At 42.2% G+C, this 20,619-nt stretch overlaps 1 protein-coding gene across 1 annotated transcript in view; it reads right to left on the minus strand.

Annotated features, from left to right (window-relative positions):
* Window positions 1-14,860, minus strand: part of sox5 (SRY-box transcription factor 5) — a 174,931-nt gene extending 160,071 nt beyond the window's left edge. The window contains exon 1 of the mRNA XM_071332835.1: window positions 14,776-14,860. The gene's annotated coding sequence lies outside the window, so the exon portion shown is untranslated. The remainder of the gene's footprint in view (window positions 1-14,775) is intronic.
* Between the last annotated feature and the right edge of the window lie 5,759 nt (window positions 14,861-20,619).

Here is a 20,619-nt window from a genome sequence, read left to right on the forward strand (position 1 = left end):
CTGAGTGTCAAATGGGGATATACAACCTGGCCTGTAATATCGATCAGAGATTTGAGACCTGGGTCTCTGTTCAACCCTGTCCACCTCTGTGACCAGCCATAACCCGTGACCTCTGACCCTATGACATGCTAGGAAATAGCCACTCATCTGAGACTGCACTGGGTTAACCGGGCTTCCCACCTCCCTAAAGTCCAACTGTAAATCACAACCTGTGCAATCTTCTGTTCTCCTACTTCTCTTCTCTCCTGTCCCTTTCTTTCTAATCCTGGGATAATATATGAATCACTGTCATGATTACCAGGCAGGTCCTTTATTTACTGGCTATAAACAGCAATCCATCTGCTGAAGTTTTGTTACACACACACACACACACACACACACACACACACACACACACACACACACACACACACACACACACACACACACACACACACACACACACACACACACACACACACACACACTCACACACACACATGCAGTGCTGACACACATACACCGCACAACACACACACAGCGCTGTGCTGAGACAATTGGAGGCCAGCTGTGCTGAAGGAGAGGACGAACCACCTGTGGGCGACACTACAGAGAGAGGAAGAGAGGAACTGTGGGACTCATCTCTCCCCCCTGAACAGCATGTGGGAGGACTGGGGCTTTTACTTGTTTACTTGAAGGAGAAGGTTTGGGAAGAGTGTGTTTGTATGTATGCACATGGAAGAGATAGGGGGGCGGGGAGAGGGGGGGTGGAGAGAGAGAGAGATTTTTGTCAATGATGCATGGTCATATCTACAGCCTGTAGTTTTGGTAACCGTTGTTATTATTAACATGCTTAAAACCCCACTCTTCCTCTCTCCTCCTGAAGAAAAGTTAAAGAAAAAAGCCCATTAACCTTCAACAGCGTCATGCTTCTATTTCAGCGTCTGAGGAGATATTAGAGAGTGATTAAGTGAGATTGATGGAGGTTTAATTCACTGACAAATATAATTGTTGCTGTTGTTTAATCTTCCATCTTCATTACTTCAAAGCGCCTTTGAGAGGGGCCGGACTTGAAGGAGAGACACAGTAACACAGAAACAAAGAGATGCAGGACAAGGTCAAGAGTCATATTGACACTTCACTAAAAGGGAGGGCGAGTCTGTTTTGAAGTGACACTTCTGAAGTAGGGATGGGTTTGAATAATGTTTTAGCTTTAAAATATATTTTTAAGAGATAGATTTGGAATGTATTTACTTTACATTCAGTATGTATGTAAAAGAATGTGCGCAAGAAAGGCGACCTTCATTCCGGAACTTTCAAACATTGAAAGATATTATTTTGAAGAGATGGAATTAGAATGTACTTACTGTACATTCAACATACTGTGTGGCTATTTTAAACATAGAACGCGTACGATACAAAATGAACAGTTTCGAAGCAAGAACGGAGACCTTCATTCCTGAACTTTGAGAACTTCTCGGCTTTCAAACTTTGAACAATATGGTATTATACATTTCCTTTAAAACCACCATCTCCAATAACTGACTTTTCAGTGACATTCAGACACTTTGTAAAGAACTAATTATTGGGTCTGACTAGATGGCCACTGCCAATGCCAGACAAGGATTAAAATAGCCAGTCAGTCAATGCGAGGCAGACAGTTAGTTCTACAGTATAAGGACTAGCTATCTTCCAATGCCATATTGACGAAAAGAGCCTTGGGTTGGAGAGTTGTGTAACGTTGAATCCCATGCAGTCATTCAGTCTGTCTGTACTCAAACAATGAATCAGTACAATATTGACAGGACAGGACAGGACACAAGTCTTTTCATTTGTTCCAGCCTCTGTGTCTGTCTGTCTGTCTGCCATCTATCAAGGGCACAGGGCTTGGCAGTGGGCTGGGAGAGATAGAGAGAGGAGGAGGTACGAACAAATGAGTGCAACTCCTCCATGTGCATCTACGTCTGGACTGGTATTATACAGCCTCAGATAACAGGACAGTTGTCTGATAGATACTATCGTGGGGGAGAGGAAGAGCAAGAGAGCGAACGACAGAGAGTGAGTGAGTGAATAGCAAGGCAGAGTTGGAAGGGAAAGAGTGGAGCAAGTCAGAGAAAGAAATTGAGAGAGAAAGTCAGAAAGAGTGTGATAGAGAGAAATAGATAGGGAGAAGAATGGGAGGCCCGGAGGAGGGGGTCAGCGGAGGTAGAGAGAAGGGGATGAATGCATCCCCTGTTCCTCTCCAGTATCTCATGCATGAGCTGGATAAACAGGAAATGCAGCTGCTCTAGTCCGTCATTCCCCGGCCTAAAATACCCTGCATTCCTCTGGTAGTTAAAAACATTACCATAATCACATTTACCTCAGTTAACTAGAGAGAGAGGAGAAGGAGGAGGAGGAGAGTAGAAGAGGGGAGAGGAGAGTAGAAGAGGGGAGAGGAGAGTAGAAGAGGGGAGAGGAAAGGAGGGGAGGGGAGGGAGAGAAAAATAGCAAGAAGGGAGAAAATCTCTGCCCTCTTTTGTGTGCCTTGTGGCTGATAGTTGGGAATCTGGACACGCAATTCCTCTGTTTTACTAATCCTTTTTTCTTTAAGAGAGAGGAGGAGCAGAAAGGAGTTATTGTGGCGGTAGACAGTGCAGTAAAAGGGACCATACAGTACCAAATGGAGGTCGCTGGAAGACAATGGGTGCCCTTCACTGTTCATTCACACAGACTCCACAGCACTATCAAACAACTCTTTCTCCTCTCTCCCTCTCTTCTTTCTTTCTCTCCCTCTCTTCTTTCTTTCTCTCCCTCTCTTCTTTCTTTCTTTCTTTCTCTCCATCTGCCTTTCTTCTCCACATCACACAGGAGAACAATGGAGCCCCGGATGGCTGGCTGTCCACGGTGTCCATATTCGAGACGAGTCTCTCTCTCTCTCTCTCTCTCTCTCTCTCTCTCTCTCTCTCTCTCTCTCTCCAGGCCCACCAAGAAACCCCAGGGGAGAGCGGAGGAGAACAAGAGAGAAATAGCAGAGAGACCGAGCAACCTACCGTGTGAGAAGTTCAGGAAGTTGTTGTAAGATAGTTCACATGAGGTACTTGTTGTGGTTCAACCAGGGCTATTCAACTATATTCTTACAGAGGCCAGATTTGAAAAAGGTTATTCAGAGGGGGCCAGACATTTTCTACACGGTATTACTCCTAAGACCGGTATAAAAAACAATGCACACACACAATTATAATCTTATAATGCACTTATATTAAAAGAACTGTTGCTGAAAGTTCATTTTAAGTGCTTTAAGATTAGCTTAATTCAGTGCATCAAATTGTTTAAATAATGGAACAAATGTTCACTTATAACAAAGTTGACCTGCAACACATGAATACATTTCTACTTTTCTGTCCGTTTTACATACATATATTGATCTTTTGTTTTTATTTAGACATAGGATACCTTTTAAGCATGGACTATCTCAGTTGACCAGCATCCTATTCCGTTCTATTTTTGATTTCTTTATAATGAAGTTATTTTATCGGTCTTGTTTTGTTGTCTTCTTAACACAGAGAAACCTTTTATGTATGGCATATCTCTGTTGGCTAGCTTTGGCGCAGAAGTCTCGCTCACCCGCGTCAGTAGAGAACAGCTCCCTATAACAAACTGCACCACCTCTGTCGGGACTTAAACTCATCAAATCTCATTGCAAAGTTAGCTTTCAGTTTATCTAAAAACTCCGACCTCACGGGAGTAATCTGCACTGACGATGACTGAATACAGTTGCGCAGTGTAGGGCGTTTTGTTTGGGCTCAAATCAGAGGACAAAATAACACGTTTATTTTGAAAAGAAGTCTGTTTTTTTCAATCAGGTCAATATCTGTTTCATCCCAACCCTGTAGTCCCAAATTAAATCCATTCAATTGCTTGATAGGAACTCCTCATCAAGCATCTCCGCTAGTCATGTGTTTGCTTTCTTGTGGCGGCAATCACGGAGATAAGCAACTGTCTCCTCCATAAACGCAGATAGGCTGCTCTCTTGACAGCATTGTTACCATCGCTTAGCCACCGAACATCATTATGTAAAAGTATACCATGATGCTCAGCAAACTACGAAGCGACGTTGCAGGCTAGATGATGATCGGACCCTGACCCTTTACCCCTGTTAGCAGTTCTGATTGGCTTGAACTGGTATGTCGGCTGATATTGTTTGACAGTACTTAATGTACAGGACTACAGGAAGACAGATACTCCCATTGGAGAATATTGAACGAGAGCTCTTTTTGGCACTAAACATCGGATTTCTGTGGGGATCGAAGGGCCATACTAAATTGATAAACGGCCCGGATCTGGCCTGCGGGCCACCAGTTGAATAGCCCTGCCTTAAACAACTAAAGTACAAGACAAGGCGAACATTGATGCGCTCTCTAGTCAAACCAATAAGAAATACCCTTAATTGTGTTGTTTTTCAATTAGAATAAATTGATTGAATTCAGAATGTAACTACAGTAATTTAATACAAGCCCATGGGAAATACTGATTGGTTTATGCCAGTCAACCACATGACAGTTCTCTTATGGTAGTCTTTCAATAGTCCTCTAACTAGGATACTCCCCTATGGCCTGAGGGCTAATGATGTGAATACTGGATCAGTGATCAGTATGTCTACATCCCAAATGGCACCCTATTCCCTATATAGTGCCCTACTTTAAACCAGGACCCATAGGGCCTTGGTCAAAAGTAGTGCACTATGTAGGAAAAAAGGGCCATTTGGGACACATAGTGTGTGTGTCCTCTGGAATGGATACCAGGGTGTTCTAATGAACAAGTACTCTTCACTTGAAACCCCTTCGTCTTCTGTCTCTGAATCAGGCTATACACACACACACACACACACACACACACACACACACACACACACACACACACACACACACACACACACACACACACACACACACACACACACACACACACACACACACACACAGACACACACACTCACACGCATACACCCGTGCATACACAAAAGCACTCGCACACACATGCATATGCACACAGCAGAGCAGCAGATATGTCTGAGAATACATTAAAGAAGAGGGGTGGAGAGATAGTCAGTGAATACCAATGGAGCGACTGACATCTCAGTGACACACCAAAAACATTCACCTGTGAATCTGTAACCTTCATCATGATGTAGATAGTCTCTCCTATTACCACTGGTCCCAGATCTTTATCCATCCACCTCTTGGTTAAGGTTAGGATTGGGGGTGGGGGTAAACTGATCGTAGATCTGTGGTTAACAGCAACTTCTACCTCAAGCCTCCGTGACATCTCAAACATGTGGGCTACACATTATTCAACATTCAACATTTCCTGTGTTTGTCTCAGAGCATCACTAACACTGGACCACTGTTAGGAACTGTAGTTTCAGGGTCATCAGTTCAGCACCAACCGCCAACCATTCACAGTCATCCAAGTCAAACAGACTAGACCCTTAGAGGACAACAGGAAATAACACCGAGCTTAGAGACACTAAACCGAGAACGAACACCTTCAGTCAGTCACAGACAGACAAAAAAACACATAGCCAGGGTGGTCCTCTGTAGCTCAGTTGGTAGAGCATGATGCTTGTAATGCCAGGGTAGTGGGTTCAATTCCTGGGACCACCCATACATAAATTGTATGCATGCATGACTAACTCACTTTGGATAAAAGTGTATGTTAAATGGCATATTTTTTTATATAAAATGCTAGAACAGTTACCTTCAGAGGCAGATCATTGAGAACCACAAGTAACACTTTCAGTCATGTTCAGACAAGACAACAGTAATGGCTAATTGAGACTAAAGTGAGTGTACACTAGGGTGATAACCTGTGTACTCACTCGTAATAGTGCCTTGGCACCAGGTTGAACCCCATTTTTAACACACACCCCAGTGGCTCGCAGTCTCTCACTGTCTAAGTCACATTAATTACCTGTGTGTCTGTGAAGGTGGAACCTTGTAGCCCCAACCCCTTGTAGCACTCAGGGAGATGGGGATTGATGCACACTCAGCGACCCCTCTGATTGGGGTTAACAGTGTGCTCATTTGCATGAAGGTGGAGCTTCATTAGCAGGGAACTCTGGGAGAGATAGTGACCTCCGGTGCAAATATACAGAGCAAGAGGGACCGTTAAGCCTGTCGCATGCTTCCCAGTCTAAACAGTTTGCGTATATACACTGCTCAAAAAAAGAAAGGGAACACTAAAATAACACATCCTAGATCTGAATGAATGAACTATTCTTATTAAATACTTTTTTCTTTACATAGTTGAATGTGCTGACAACAAAATCACACAAAAATGATCAATGGAAATCAAATGTATCAACCCATGGAGGTCTGGATATGGAGTCACACTCAAAATTAAAGTGGAAAACCACACTACAGGCTGATCCAACTTTGATGTAATGTCCTTAAAACAAGTCAAAATGAGGCTCAGTAGTGTGTGTGACCTCCACGTGCCTGTATGACCTCCCTACAACACCTGGGCATGCTCCTGATGAGGTGGCGGATGGTCTCCTGAGGGATCTCACCCCAGACCTGGACGAAAGCATCCGCCAACGTGGCGTTGGTGGATGGAGCGAGACATGATGTCCCAGATGTGCTCAATTGGATTCAGGTCTGGGGAACGGGCGGGCCAGTCCATAGCATCAATGCCTTCCTCTTGCAAGAACTGCTGACACACTCCAGCCACATGAGGTCTAGAATTGTCTTGCATTAGGAGGAACCCAGGGCCAACCGCACCAGCATATGGTCTCACAAGGGGTCTGAGGATCTCATCTCGGTACCTAATGGCAGTCAGGCTACCTCTGGCGAGCCCATGGAGGGCTGTGCGGCCCCCCAAAGAAATGCCACCCCGCACCATGACTGACCCACCGCCAAACCGGTCATGCTGGAGGATGTTGCAGGCAGCTGAACGTTCTCCACGGCGTCTCCAGACTGCCACGTCTGTCACATGTGCTCGGTGTGAACCTGCTTTCATCTGTGAAGAGCACAGGGCGCCAGTGGCGAATTTGCCAATCTTGGTGTTCTCTGGCAAATGCCAAACGTCCTGCACGGTGTTGGGCTGTAAGCACAACCCCCACCTGTGGACGTCGGGCCCTCATACCACCCTCATGGAGTCTGTTTCTGACCGTTTGAGCAGACACATGCACATTTGTGGCCTGCTGGAGGTCATTTTGCAGGGCTCTGGCAGTGCTCCTCCTTGCACAAAGGCGGAGGTAGTGGTCCTGCTGCTGGGTTGTTGCCCTCCTATGGCCTCCTCCACGTCTCCTGATGTACTAGCCTGTCTCCTGCTAGCGCCTACATGCTCTGGACACTACGCTGACAGACACAGCAAACCTTCTTGCCACAGCTCGCATTGATGTGCCATCCTGGATGAGCTGCACTACCTGAGCCACTTGTGTGGGTTGTAGACTCCGTCTCATGCTACCACTAGAGTGAAAGCACCGCCAACATTCAAAAGTGACCAAAACATCAGCCAGGAAGCATAGGAACTGAGAAGTGGTCTGTGGTCACCACCTGCAGAACCATTCCTTTATTGGGGGTGTCTTGCTAATTGCCTATAATTTCCACCTGTTGTCTATTCCATTTGCACAACAGCATGTGAAATTTATTGTCAATCAGTGTTGCTTCCTAAGTGGACAGTTTGATTTCACAGAAGTGTGATTGACTTGGAGTTACATTGTGTTGTTTAAGTGTTCCCTTAATTTTTTTGAGCAGTGTATTATGATGAAATGTTGTGATGTTTTTGTTCATTTTGCAGTTCAGCAGGTATTTTTTTCCGACTGTTCTGGAAAACAATTCTTGAGGCAATTTGAAGTCCGGTAGCTGAAGTGTACGCTCCCTCGTCTGTGATTGGTCAACAGTACTCCTCTGTAGTAGAGTGGGAACTATGGACGGGATTCTACAATGAAGAGTTTGTTGTCATTCAACGAGAGACGACTAGTTTTCTCTTGAGAAATACTACACCAAACATCTTAGTTAAATGTAAAATTGCGCTACTAAGAACTCTGGAAAAACTTCAAAATTAATTATAGATTTCTTGATTCATCTTAGATTAATTTGACTATTTTGAGGAAGCGTTTCTGGCTATGTTGTTGCTATGTTGGCTCAAGAGTGACAAACAGCAGTAATATTGCCCCTTTTTTCTCATTTTTTAAGCGAAGACACAGACACATATGTAACCGATGTGAAATGGCTAGCTAGTTAGCGGGGTGCGCGCTAATAGCGTTTCAATCGGTGGCGTCACTCGCTCTGAGACCTTGCTCTGCAAGGGCCGCAGCTTTTGTAGAGCGATGGGTAACGATGCTTCGTGGGAGGCGGTTGCTGACGTGTGCAGAGGGTCCCTGGTTTGAGCCCAGGTAGGGGCGAGGACAGGGACGGAAGCGAGACTGGTACACACACACAGACACCCACAACATTGAAGATTAGCTATTGTTAGATAGACAGAGCGGACTCTTCACTTGGCGACACCTGCACTTCAGCAAAACACACACACAAGGTGGTGGTGGGTCCGTCCCTGTCCAGTCATGTATAATGCAGAGGGAGGGTAGGGCCTGCTGTTGTCTGTCCCTGAGGGGTTCCATCAGGGGGGACAGTGGATTAATCATTTAACAGCACATGACAAAATGGAACAGGATAAATAAATAAAATGTAATGGCTTCTGTAAACAGACACACACACATGCACACACTGTGCACACATACATTTATACACACACACATTCACACACGAAAACACACACACACACACAGGTGGCCCTCTTCTAACCCGGTGACACATTCAGAGGACTCCAATGCCCCCTTTCAGTTGGCCGCACAAACACACACACAGCTCGTCCATCCCCACACTCACAGAGACTGACCAGTCAAGTGTGGTTAGTGTGCCATAGAATGTCCTTGATAATATGTAGACTGATATTGTTCTGAAACCCAGCCACAGTATCAACCTCTACTGGATATATGAACTGCATTATATCAAACATGTCTCTCACACTGGTTTAAATAGATGGATATCAAACAGGGGTGTGTGTGAGAGAGAGAGAGAGAGAGAGAGAGAGAGAGAGAGAGAGAGAGAGAGAGAGAGAGAGAGAGAGAGAGAGAGAGAGAGAGAGAGAGAGAGAGAGAGAGAGAGAGAGAGAGAGAGAGGGGTGGGGGCGAGGGGGGTTGTGTGATCATTATTAAAGTGATGGGCCCTGTTCGGGAAGGCTGTAGCCTGTGAATAATAATGTGTGGTGACCTTGACGTGGAGGACCTGCTATTCCTATATGGTACACACTAGTACACGCACTCTAATGACATCAAACATTGTGATGATATCAGACAGGGGAACAGGATCCCCTGCCTGCATGACTCATTTACAAGACAAGACTCCCCACTTTCCCTACAGGAGACCCCGCCCCCCCCTCCCCACTCTCCTCTCCCACTGTCTCCTCTGCTCTGCCTCCCCCTACTGTTATCCCTTTCTAAATCTTCATTATCTGACAATGCTGGAAAAGACATCGGAACAGTGCTTTGAAACCACAAAAGTAACCTCCTAACTCTACAGAACATGAATGAAAACATCCCAGATTAGTTTCAGTATGTGCATGCACACCTTTATTTCTGTGTGTGTGTGTGTGTGTGTGTGTGTGTGTGTGTGTGTGTGTGTGTGTGTGTGTGTGTGTGTGTGTGTGTGTGTGTGTGTGTGTGTGTGTGTGTGTGCTTCACTTCTCTCTCTTTCAGCTCAGTGCCAGAACAACGGGCCTCAAACTGTTCAGCTACAACTGTTCCAAGTCCCAATCATTACAGCTTGCCACAAATAATTAATTTTCTCATTCCTCATAAAGATGTATAAAAAATTACCATGTTATTATACTCTGCCACTCTCCGGAGGCAGCAGAAGACCAAATTTAATTGAAAATTCTTTCTGCACATTAAATTAAATCCATAAATAAGAGTTTAGGCATTGGTAGAGGAAGCATATGTTCGTTAGTCCAGACAGGCGGCAGTAATGGCTGCCGTAATGTTTTAATAGCTGCTCTCTCCAAGCACCGATACGTTCCCATCATTCCACTGATCACAGCCAGTCACAGGCAAGCTAGTGGCCAATTACAGAGCTCTATACCATGGTCACTATAGAAGGACGAGGACAGGGACAGGAACGAGACAGAGAAGCACAAGGGACAGTCTGATATTCTGTCTGGATCAGAGACACAGCATATGAATACTGATGTTTTGGAGGACATTAAAATGAGAATGCCTAGAGGTTGGACTGCGATGTTTTACATGGTGAAAATGTCCTCAAAACGGGTTGCTTTTCCATGATCATTAGACAACAGATTCAATATATGTACAGTATCTATAGGAGAATAAAAAGTGTTTATAAGAAACTGGAGGGACCATGTTTGATGATGCATCATATACACACAAGCACACATACACACACAGCGGGTAGAGGTCCCCTCCGCTTCACACACACACACAGTGGGCAGTGTCCGGGTCAGTGTAACAGAACGGTGACCGCTGCCAAACCAATCTCATAATCAGGCCTGGGACATGACCACAAGCTGTGAACATAAAACTGCAGTGACACGATGGAGTCACACACACATGCATAGATGCACACACACACGCACACACAAACAAACATAGATGCACACGCAAACATAGATGCAGACACACACAAACATACACACACACTCACACTTACAATTGTGTATCAAACAATACTCCAGATATGAACTGAGTAATAGTTATTAGCAATAATATCATTAATATCATTAGTTATAAATTACTGTTAGTGTAAGGTGGGTCACATCATTAGTTATAATGTACTCTTAGTGTAAGATGGGTCACATCATTAGTTATAATATATTGTTAGTGTAAGGTGGGTCACATCATTAGTTATAATGTACTGTTAGTGTAAGGTGGGTCACATCATTAGTTATAATATACTGTTAGTGTAAGGTGGGTCGCATCATTAGTTATAATGTACTGTTAGTGTAAGGTGGGTCACATCATTAGTTATAATTTACTGTGAGAGTAAGATGGGACACAATATTAATATCATTAGTTATAATATACTGTTAGTGTAAGGTGGGTAAAATCATTAACATCATTAGTTATAATATACTGTTAGTGTAAGGTGGGTCACATCATTAGTTATAATATACTGTTAGTGTAAGGTGGGTCACATCATTAGTTATAATATACTGTTAGTGTAAGGTGGGTCACATCATTAGTTATAATATACTGTTAGTGTAAGGTGGGTCACATCATTAGTTATAATATACTGTTAGTGTAAGGTGGGTCACATCATTAGTTATAATATACTGTTAGTGTAAGGTGGGTCACATCATTAGTTATAATGTACTGTTAGCGTAAGGTGGGTCACATCATTAGTTATAATGTACTGTTAGTGTAAGGTGGGTCACATCATTAGTTATAATATACTGTTAGTGTAAGGTGGGTCACATCATTAGTTATAATGTACTGTTAGAGTAAGGTGGGTCACATCATTAGTTATAATGTACTGTTAGTGTAAGGTGGGTCACATCATTAGTTATAATGTACTGTTAGTGTAAGGTGGGTCACATCATTAGTTATAATATATTGTTAGTGTAAGGTGGGTCACATCATTAGTTATAATGTACTGTTAGTGTAAGGTGGGTCACATCATTAGTTATAATATACTGTTAGAGTAAGGTGGGTCACATCATTAGTTATAATGTACTGTTAGTGTAAGGTGGGTCACATCATTAGTTATAATGTACTGTTAGTGTAAGATGGGTCACATCATTAGTTATAATATATTGTTAGTGTAAGGTGGGTCACATCATTAGTTATAATGTACTGTTAGTGTAAGGTGGGTCACATCATTAGTTATAATATACTGTTAGTGTAAGGTGGGTCACATCATTAGTTATAATGTACTGTTAGTGTAAGGTGGGTCACATCATTAGTTATAATTTACTGTGAGAGTAAGATGGGACACAATATTAATATCATTAGTTATAATATACTGTTAGTGTAAGGTGGGTAAAATCATTAACATCATTAGTTATAATATACTGTTAGTGTAAGGTGGGTCACATCATTAGTTATAATATATTGTTAGTGTAAGGTGGGTCACATCATTAGTTATAATGTACTGTTAGTGTAAGGTGGGTCACATCATTAGTTATAATATACTGTTAGAGTAAGGTGGGTCACATCATTAGTTATAATGTACTGTTAGTGTAAGGTGGGTCACATCATGAGTTATAATGTACTGTTAGTGTTAGATGGGTCACATCATTAGTTATAATATATTGTTAGTGTAAGGTGGGTCACATCATTAGTTATAATGTACTGTTAGTGTAAGGTGGGTCAAATCATTAATATCATTAGTTTTAATGTAATGTTAGTGTAAGGTGGGTCAAATCATTAATATCATTAGTTATAATGTACTGTTAGTGTAAGGTGGGTCACGTCATTAGTTATAATGTACTGTTAGTGTAAGGTGGGTCAAATCATTAATATCATTAGTTATAATGTACTGTTAGTGTAAGGTGGGTCACATCATTAGTTATAATGTACTGTTAGTGTAAGGTGGGTTACATCATCAATATCATTAGTTATAATGTACTGTTAGTGTAAGGTGGGTCACATCATTAGTTATAATATACTGTTAGTGTAAGGTGGGTCACATCATTAGTTATAATGTACTGTTAGTGTAAGGTGGGTTACATCATCAATATCATTAGTTATAATGTAATGTTAGTGTAAGGTGGGTCACATCATTAGTTATAATATACTGTTAGTGTAAGGTGGGTCACATCATTAGTTATAATATATTGTTAGTGTAAGGTGGGTCACATCATTAGTTATAATGTACTGTTAGTGTAAGGTGGGTCAAATCATTAATATCATTAGTTTTAATGTAATGTTAGTGTAAGGTGGGTCAAATCATTAATATCATTAGTTATAATGTACTGTTAGTGTAAGGTGGGTCACATCATTAGTTATAATATACTGTTAGTGTAAGGTGGGTCACATCATTAATATCATTAGTTATAATGTACTGTTAGTGTAAGGTGGGTCACATCATTAGTTATAATGTACTGTTAGTGTAAGGTGGGTCACATCATTAGTTATAATGTACTGTTAGTGTAAGGTGGGTCACATCATTAATATCATTAGTTACAATGTACTGTTAGTGTAAGGTGGGTCACATCATTAGTTATAATGTACTGTTAGTGTAAGGTGGGTCAAATCATTAATATCATTAGTTATAATGTACTGTTAGTGTAAGGTGGGTCACATCATTAGTTATAATGTACTGTTAGTGTAAGGTGGGTTACATCATTAGTTATAATATACTGTTAGTGTAAGGTGGGTCACATCATTAGTTATAATGTACTGTTAGTGTAAGGTGGGTTACATCATCAATATCATTAGTTATAATGTACTGTTAGTGTAAGGTGGGTCACATCATTAGTTATAATGTACTGTTAGTGTAAGGTGGGTTACATCATCAATATCATTAGTTATAATGTACTGTTAGTGTAAGGTGGGTCACATCATTAGTTATAATGTACTGTTAGTGTAAGGTGGGTCACATCATTAGTTATAATGTACTGTTAGTGTAAGGTGGGTCACATCATTAATGTAATTAGTTATAATGTACTGTTAGTGTAAGGTGGGTCACATCATTAATATCATTAGTTATAATGTACTGTTAGTGTAAGGTGGGTCACATCATTAGTTATAATGTAGTGTTAGTGTAAGGTGGGTCACATCATTAATTATAATGTAGTGTTAGTGTAAGGTGGGTCACATCATTAATATCATTGGTTATAATGTACTGTTAGTGTAAGGTGGGTCACATCATTAGTTATAATGTACTGTTAGTGTAAGGTGGGTCACATCATTAGTTATAATGTACTGTTCGTGTAAGGAAGGTCAAATCATTAATATCATTTGTTATAATATACTGTTAGTGTAAGGTGGGTCAAATCATTAATATCATTAGTTATAATGTACTGTTAGTGTAAGGAGGGTCACATCATTAGTTATAATGTACTGTTAGTGTAAGGTGGGTCACATCATTAATATCATTAGTTATAATGTACTGTTAGTGTAAGGTGGGTCAAATCATTAAAATCATTAGTTATAATATACTGTTAGTTTAAGGTGGGACACATCATTAATATAATTAGTTATAATGTACTGTTAGTGTAAGGTGGGTCACATCATTAATATCATTAGTTATAATGTACTGTTAGTGTAAGGTGGGTCACATCATTAATATCATTAGTTATAATGTACTGTTAGTGTAAGGTGGGTCACATCATTAATATCATTAGTTATAATGTACTGTTAGTGTAAGGTGGGTCACATCATTAATATCATTAGTTATAATGTACTGTTAGTGTAAGGTGGGTCACATCATTAATATAATTAGTTATAATGTACTGTTAGTGTAAGGTGGGTCACATCATTAATATCATTAGTTATAATGTACTGTTAGTGTAAGGTGGGTCACAGCATTAATATCATTAGTTATAATGTACTGTTAGTGTAAGGTGGGTCACAGCATTAACCCTCTAGAGTCTAAGCCCTGTCTAAGCTTTATGGAATTGTTTTAAAATGGTCATACTGTACCAAGGATCGTTTAGCTATTTGATTTTGAACTTTAAGAGCCCTTAAGGTATCCCTACAAATATTTAAAAAGGAACAAAGTGGCTCTAGAGCCTCTAGAGTCAAAACGTGTGGCTGTGCATAGAAGTGCTAAATAGCATATTAACAATCCTTACCAGTCAGTGAGTGGTGGTGCTGTATGGTTCAGGATCTGAAGCTGGAGTCACTTTAGTCCAGGGTGAGAGAAGACTAGGCTCCACTGACCCCTACACAACACAAACACACAGAGAGAAACATACACTATTAGACACACAACGTTAAACCCCTTTGGAGATATGGGAACTCTAGTATAAAGGTATACCATCCCTTAAAGTGGACAATCACAATGACACTAACAGCCGTGCAGACAACGGACTCACGACTGACATCAGGAAGCATGTCAACGTAACAGCTTAGGCAGTGATGACAGGATAGGATAATACACTAGAAACAGAGAGAATAGTTCACACCATGAAGATGTGACAACTAGCCACACATACTGAACCCAAAAATGTTAATAACAAGGAAACAGGAACTGTAGTCGTGAATGTTAAATATGTCACCTTTTAGTTTATGACAAGTACTGTAGGCCGAGACTGTGATCGCAGTATTCTGTTAGTCCCCATGAAAAACAGGATTGTATTGAACACACACACACAATCACCCCTCCACCGCACACACACACACACACACACACACACACACACACACACACACACACACACACACACACACACACACACACACACACACACACACACACACACACACACACACACACACACACACACACACACACACACACACACACACACACACACCCCTCCTCATCCTCCTCATCTCATGTCAGTGAAATCCTCAGAGACAATAAGCTATTTTGAGGCCAAATTACTGACAGAAATCCATTTTTCCAGTGAAAAGATCAGGAAAAACATCTGATGTTCGTAAGATTGGATGTACCTCTTTAAGTTGTTGCCAACGTTCCTGACAATTACTGTTCCTCTGCCTCCTCAGTGAATGCTCTGTCGATTGCATGTCATTGGAAAATGAACACAGTGAGATATATAATGCATAAAACCTCTTAACAAACACATTTATAGAAACCCTTTTAACACGCACGCACGCACGCACGCACGCACGCACGCACGCACACACACACACAGAAAACGTTAGATGATCAAACTTGATATTAATTCCCTCTCTCCACTGCTCTTGTCCCAATGTTCTGAAGGGAGCGTGTACAGTAGTGGGATAAACGCTTCTACAGAGTAGAGCAGATCTTATTTCGTTTTATTTCAACACTTGGCAGAGGTATCTCCAAGCAGCTAAACACCAAACCACGGCCTGCTCTCCCCTTCTTCCCCTTCTACAGATGGATTATTAGCCCCAGTTCATTTGTGTTGCAGCTCCCAGAGACTTGTGATTTTATACACATGATGACCTTATCACTGATTCATGTGTTTGTTTTTTATGACCGTGTTTTTCTTTCTGTTTTGCATTTTGTATTTATATTTTGATGTGTGTATTTTCTGTAATTTATGTAATTCAGGGCTCTTCTGTAGAAGAAACCTTGGTCTCAGTATGACTCCCTGATAAAGGTTAAATAAAACATCTAATGCCTCTGTCCCCTTACAGTACACACACCACCAAGTCATCAGATTGGGGAGTGTATCGTTTGCATCTTGTCAGAACATTGGAGATGTGATTTTGGGACTGGTGGTTATTCTGAACATTGGAGATGTGATTTGGGGACTGGTGTTTGTTCTGAACATTGGAGATGTGATTTAGGGACTGGTGGTTGTTCTGAACATTGGAGATGTGATTTGGGGACTGGTGGTTATTCTGAACATTGGAGATCTGATTTGGGGACTAGTGGTTATTCTGAACATTGGAGATGTGATTTGGGGACTAGTGGTTATTCTGAACATTGGAGATGTGATTTAGGGACTGGTGGTTGTTCTGAACATTGGAGATGTGATTTGGGGACTGGTGTTTGTTCTGAACATTGGAGATGTGATTTGGGGACTGGTGTTTGTTCTGAACATTGGAGATGTGATTTGGGGACTGGTGTTTGTTCTGAACATTGGAGATGTGATTTGGGGACTGGTGTTTGTTCTGAACATTGGAGATGTGATTTGGGGACTGGTGTTTGTTCTGAACATTGGAGATGTGATTTGGGGACTGGTGTTTGTTCTGAACATTGGAGATGTGATTTGGGGACTGGCGGTTGTTCTGAACATTGGAGATGTGATTTGGGGACTGGTGTTTGTTCTGAACATTGGAGATGTGATTTGGGGACTGGTGGTTGTTCTGAACATTGGACATGTGATTTGGGGAATGGTGTTTGTTCTGAACATTGGACATGTGATTTGGGGACTGGTGGTTCTTCTGAACATTGGAGATGTGATTTGGGGACTGGCGGTTGTTCTGAACATTGGAGATGTGATTTGGGGACTGGTGGTTATTCTGAACATTGGAGATGTGATTTGGGGACTGGCGGTTGTTCTGAACATTGGAGATGTGATTTGGGGACTGGTGGTTGTTCTGAACATTGGACATGTGATTTGGGGAATGGTGTTTGTTCTGAACATTGGAAATGTGATTTGGGGACTGGTGGTTCTTCTGAACATTGGAGATGTGATTTGGGGACTGGCGGTTGTTCTGAACATTGGAGATGTGATTTGGGGACTGGTGGTTATTCTGAACATTGGAGATGTGATTTGGGGACTGGCGGTTGTTCTGAACATTGGACATGTGATTTGGGGACTGGTGGTTCGTCTGAACATAAAATGACAAAAAAAAAACACCAACGATGGTTAATCATTGAGAACCGTCCTCTGTCCATGTCATTGGTCACGTAACAAGATCTCTCTCACTCTCACTCTCACTCTCACTCTCTCTCTCTCTCTCTCACTCTCTCTCACTGGACCACCCTCACACTGGTCCGCTGAGAGAGGGACAAGTGTTAACATGTATTTACACACACAAAGACACTAACCCTAACCCTATGCACTTAGGAGATGTCTACACAACAGCCTTCACATGAGCTATGGATGAAAGAACAAACAATGGAGCTAGGGCTTCCTGCAGCATGTTTAAGAGAGTGTGTGGGTGCGTGGGTGTGCACATATGTGTGTTTATCCGTGCGTTCATCTGTGTATTCTTGCGTGTGTGTGTGTGTGCGCGTGTGTGTGTGTGTGTGTGTGTGTGTGTGTGTGTGTGTGTGTGTGTGTGTGTGTGTGTGTGTGTGTGTGTGTGTGTGTGTGTGTGTGTGTGTGTGTGTGTGTGTGTGTGTGTGTGTGCGTGTGCGTGTGCGTGTGAGTGCTTTTACTATGTGCCTTTACTCCAGCGCCCCTGTTTTCCTATAGCGGCCAGTGTGAAACTGTGAACACAATCCCTTGGCCTGACCACACTCGTATTTACCCTAACACATGCACAAATTCTCCCAGAAACTATGATTAAAATCTGCCTTTGTTGCTGTGGTTCAATGTCCCTGCTATCTCCTGATGGAGGCCTGTGAGACTGCTATTCTACCATTCTGCAGTGTTAATCTACTGTGGTGGTTGAAAGGGATATAATGAGTTCCCGGTTGTGAATGGAATCTATAGTTTGGTAGTGTACAGACTCCAAACCTATTCTTTATAGCAGAGAGAGAGAGAGAGAGAGACCGTAAGACTCACTGCTGACATTACGAAGTACCCACAAAGTTCATACAACGTTCCCACAACGTTCACATAAGGGTGTGAGAACGAGAGGGATACGGTAGGAAGAGGGAGACCCGGGCAGCCAGATAGAGTAGGTAACTGAAAACACAGTGATAGTAGATCTTGTGTCTTTTGCTTATCTGGACAACCAGACACAAAGACACAGGCATCATCAGTTCACGCCACTCATTTGTCTGCACACAATCTGGAGACTCACTCTGTCATACACAACTAATACACACACTCCATAATTAAGAGGGCAACACACACCATAATTACAAGGGCAACACACGCCATAAAAGGGCAACACACTCCATAATTAAAAGGGCAACACACTCCATAATTACTTATGACAAATGTATCCTTTTGCTTTGAAGGTTGTGTTGCAATTACAACTCATCTGGAGGACTCAGGCAGACATACAGGATGTTTGAACATCTGACCGGGCATGCTTTTTTAAGATGTTATTAAATTAGGGAAAGGAGGCAACGGAGACTGGCACAGAGAAGCTGGGAGGTCCTGGACAACTACCTGGAGGGTTTAACATCTCTCTGTAGGAGCTGGGAGCGGAGTGTGATGACGGGGTGCTCATCCAACTGTGGACATATTGGGAGGGGGCATTTGGGGGGCATGGGTGGTGTCATGCAGAGGAGGGGTTGGAGGTGTGTGTGTGTGTGTGTGTGTGTGTGTGTGTGTGTGTGTGTGTGTGTGTGTGTGTGTGTGTGTGTGTGTGTGTGTGTGTGTGTGTGTGTGTGTGTGCGTGCGTGCGTGCGTGCGTGCGTGCGTGCGTGCGTGCGTGCGTGCGTGCGTGCGTGCGTGCGTGTGTGTGCGTGCGCAGAGCAGCAGCAACAGAGGGAGTTGTGAGGGAGGTGGTGTTGAGTAGAGTTGAACACTGATCCTGCTTTATTGAATGAATAAAGCCCATCTCATCACACGTGAACACACACACAGAATGACACCAAATCTACTCCGCTTAATCACGTTGCACACTCATCATCTGTTCACACAACTGGAACACACTTCCGGGGTCACACACAGTACATAGGTGTCACGCACACACGACAGGGTTTGTGCATGCACAAACACACCCACCTCCTACCAGGATTGGGGTCAATTCCATCTCATTTCAAGGGGTGAATATGAAGATATTCAGTATCTGAATCAATGTCATGTTCTGTCTGAGTTGAATGGGTTGAATCAAAGTTGATGATTGGATGGTCTGAGAATCATTTGTGTTCAACACACAGATAGGCATCTCATTCTAATATACAGATCCTTTTCAAAATGAGTAAATATCAAAACGTTTTTCTACTTGACTAGGTTCATGGTCCCCGCATCTCATTGACATTGAGAGATCATAGGCCCTTTCATTCATTAACTTTCAAGGCTGCATTTAAATGCCATTTAACGTGTCCAATGAAAAGGCTTTTGTACACAAGGACAGGTACACAAATATTGAATAGTTGAATAGCTGAATTGTTGTCTGGGCTATTATCATCTATGGTAAGATATAGCATTGGTAGCTGAAGACATTGAATTCTCTCCCTCCCATTCACTCTCAAAGTGCAACACTCTGAAAGCAGTGAGATACATAGAGGTCACCATCTCAGAGCCCTAGTACCATCTACACACGCACACACACACACACACACAAGGGTCACAGATAGTTCCTATACGATTAAAGGCCCAGTGCAGCCAAAAACGTGATTTCCTATGTTTTATATGTATTTCCACACTTTGATTTTGGAATAATACTGTGAAATTGTGAAAATGATTATAATGCCCTTTTAGTGTATGAAATGTCAGACTGTTTTGGTGGGATGGACTTTCGGCCTCTCAGTGGTGACATCAACATGCGGTAAAATAGAAAGAGAGTTCCAAACCTCTATGCCAATAACAGCTCGTTTTCATTTTCCCCCTCCCCACTCTGACCACTCCTAGACAGTCGTAGCACAATTCTTGCTTGAGAAATGACTCTTTGTTTTAAGAAGATACAGTATTCAGCTTTTTTTTGGACCATTTTAATTGACAACAATTACAGTAAGTTACTTAACTGTTACCCAATTATTTGATACTGATATAAAAACGGCTGCATTGGACCTTTAAAACAACCTCCACAATTAGTCTCTGAACACACAACAGGCAGGCCACACACACACACACACACACACACCACCCCAGGGCCCTGAATAACACAAACAGAATAATTAGCCATCCACTAAACAAAGCACACACTCTGTAATTACGATATAATGTCAGTACAACAGCTCCCCTGGA

This window comes from Salvelinus alpinus, chromosome 11 (genome assembly GCF_045679555.1).
Source record: "Salvelinus alpinus chromosome 11, SLU_Salpinus.1, whole genome shotgun sequence".
NCBI classification, from domain to species: domain Eukaryota; kingdom Metazoa; phylum Chordata; class Actinopteri; order Salmoniformes; family Salmonidae; genus Salvelinus; species Salvelinus alpinus.